Raw genomic sequence first — 2,784 nt, 5'->3', positions numbered from 1 at the left:
TTTTTGAAGGCAGAAGTCCAGTCAGGGGTTAACAATTATTGACCTATCGCCTTTAGATGCAACTTTTATTGTCCCTTTTTCCTTTCTTAGATCCCACTGAATGTTAGTCATGCACTAACTCACTCGACAATGGCACTAGAAATCACAAAATAACTATAAATCACTCAAAGGAGCTGACGTCATATCTAATGCCATCACATCACATCACATCTGATCACACATCTCGTCATATCATACTAACAAAAATTTGCTAATCCTAACTGAATAAAAACAAAAAACAAAAAAATCCCAGATCAAGTGGCACAAAAAGTTATTAGTTAGATTTGTAGTGGAATGACTTTGTTTATAATGCAGTGAGACCTCACCTCGGGTGAGCAAATGTTTTGTTAATTTCTCGAAACAACCACCAGCTGTCGCTTAAATTAAACTGAGTTGAGTGCTGTTGTTTTACTTTGTTAGGTTTCCATATCTGTGATTGATATTTCTGACAAAATTGTATTACTATTGATGAACATTTATAGGTAAAAGTTACGCCGTTTTGAGTAAATCTAATTCTAACGGGACTTTAACAGTAAATATATTCCGGTGTTCATGCTCGAACATTTTTCGTTACATCCATCGGTAGTTTTTGTATGCAACATTTCGCAATACCAAGGTATCTTTAAATCCATTTTTTCGTTTCATCAGTGCTCGTTTTAGTGAGGATTCACTGTATCAAGTGACGAAGTTTTTTGTTCTTAGCTGAAACTGACGCAGGGCAAGCAGAAGATAGTAAGATTTAGCTGTCATAGTGGATAAAATATAATTCATATTCCCTCACTTGCTCTTTCCCTCCTATCTACGCTTCAAGAACTATGACCTTGAGTTAGTAACTATTTTGACGACCTTGTCCAGCTACTCAAATTTCCCTTATTAGCAGACAAAACATTGCTCCCTAAGTTTTGTAGGTGAAATCCGTTTAGCTATGCTTAGATATTGTATATGTACCCACATACATATGAAATTTAACACATACGAGTATGCATTCATATGTATGTGTAAGTCTTACACTTACTTAGCGTCGCGCCGGTCCAATTAAGCGAAAGTAAAGTGAAGAGCTGAGTGACAAAAAGGGTTGCTATGAATATGTGGTGCTGACCTTGGTGAAATGAAATATGAGTTCATTAAAAGTGCAGAAAAAGGTAAAATGGCCATATGATAAATGGCTGGTAGGCTTGAAGGGTAATGGCCATTGTTCCTAGAGGATTTTGAACGATATGTGTCGTAATGCTAGAACTCTATAAGGTGTCGTTTGTAAAGCGGATTTTCTTTTTTACTTACTTCTATGTAAATGAAGGGTTTTCTAATAACAGGTGTTGCATAATTGAGATATTATTAGCGGTTTTTCATGGCCAGTATTGCATGGCATTGATCTGGACAACGTTTATTTTCAACAAGACGGCGCTACGTGCCACATAAGTAACGAAACCATTGATCTTTTATGGGAAAAGTTTCCGGGGCGTGTTATCGAAGAGGTGATCACAAATGCCCACCGAGATCTTGTGATTTAATACCTTGTGACTTTTTTCTTTGGGGCACGTGAAGGTCTATTGGCGCCGGTTAGCACGAGAAAGAAACGACTGGCGCGCTTTGTTAATCTCGGCCAAAATCGCGTAAGCGGTTATCGCGCCAATTAAGAAGAAGAAGAAGTCTATCTTAGATAACATCAAAGCTCTAGTTATATTTACCAACGTTTGTGTATGAACTAGACAGTGTTTTGAAGACAAGTACTTAATTATATTTAGCCTTGATAATAAGCTTATTTTAATATGTTCACAATGATGCTCATAAGTTAATTTTTTATCAAATATAATTCCGAGTACTTTTAGGATGTTAGTGTGAGCAAGAGTGACGTTAGAAAAGGATATTGAGGGGAAAGTACACTTATGTTTACGACAAATGTGAAAAGTAGAGCTTTTGTTAATAGACATACTTGCTCTTGATGATTTCGACCAAAGTTCGAGTTTAGAGAGGATGTCAGTGAATGAGTTTTTGACCGTTGTTAAATCGGAAGTTTTAGAGAAAATCAGCACGTCGTCTGCATAAGCAAAGTGTTCGATATTTGCGTTTAAGGATATGATAGAGCTGACTTCTTTGAACGCTGTTATGAACAAGATTACAAAAAGAGGAGACCCTTGGGGTATTCCGTTGAAAAGTGGGAGAATGTTAGACTCATTGTTGTTTACACGGACGAAGAATTTGCGATTACATAAGTATGATCTTATGACTTTGTATATTTTTTCTCCGACTCTCCAGCGACTAAGCTCTTCCAAGACAACGTGCGAGCTAATTCTATTGTATCATACGCCTTTTCAAAGTCTATACTAAGTACTGAAACAAGGTTTCTGTTTGCTAAGGCTGTTGAGGCAAAGTTTTCAAAGATAAGCAGTGGATCTATAACGCCTAAGTTTTTCTAGAATGCAAACTGATTTGGACTTAGGAGGTTATTTTGCTGGGCAAACCATACAAGACGTCGAGCAATGATCTTCTCCAAAACTTTCGAAATGCAAGGCAACAGGGATATAGGCCTGAAATTGTACAAATTAACAACGCGCGATTTTAAGGCGAATGGCAAATTTTTTAAGATATTGTACGTTATTCTATCAGAACCTGGTGTTTTACCTGCCAACGAAGAAAGAGTTAAGTTAAATTCTTCTAAAGTTATGCGATATTCTAAACAGAGAGCTTCGTAGGAGGGTGAGGAATTGTGATAACATTTTGGTAGTATATTTGACTTTTTACAGC

The sequence above is a fragment of the Anastrepha ludens genome, chromosome 5 (assembly GCF_028408465.1).
Source record: "Anastrepha ludens isolate Willacy chromosome 5, idAnaLude1.1, whole genome shotgun sequence".
Lineage (NCBI taxonomy): Eukaryota > Metazoa > Arthropoda > Insecta > Diptera > Tephritidae > Anastrepha > Anastrepha ludens.
Note: the sequence above shows the minus strand (reverse complement) of the source record.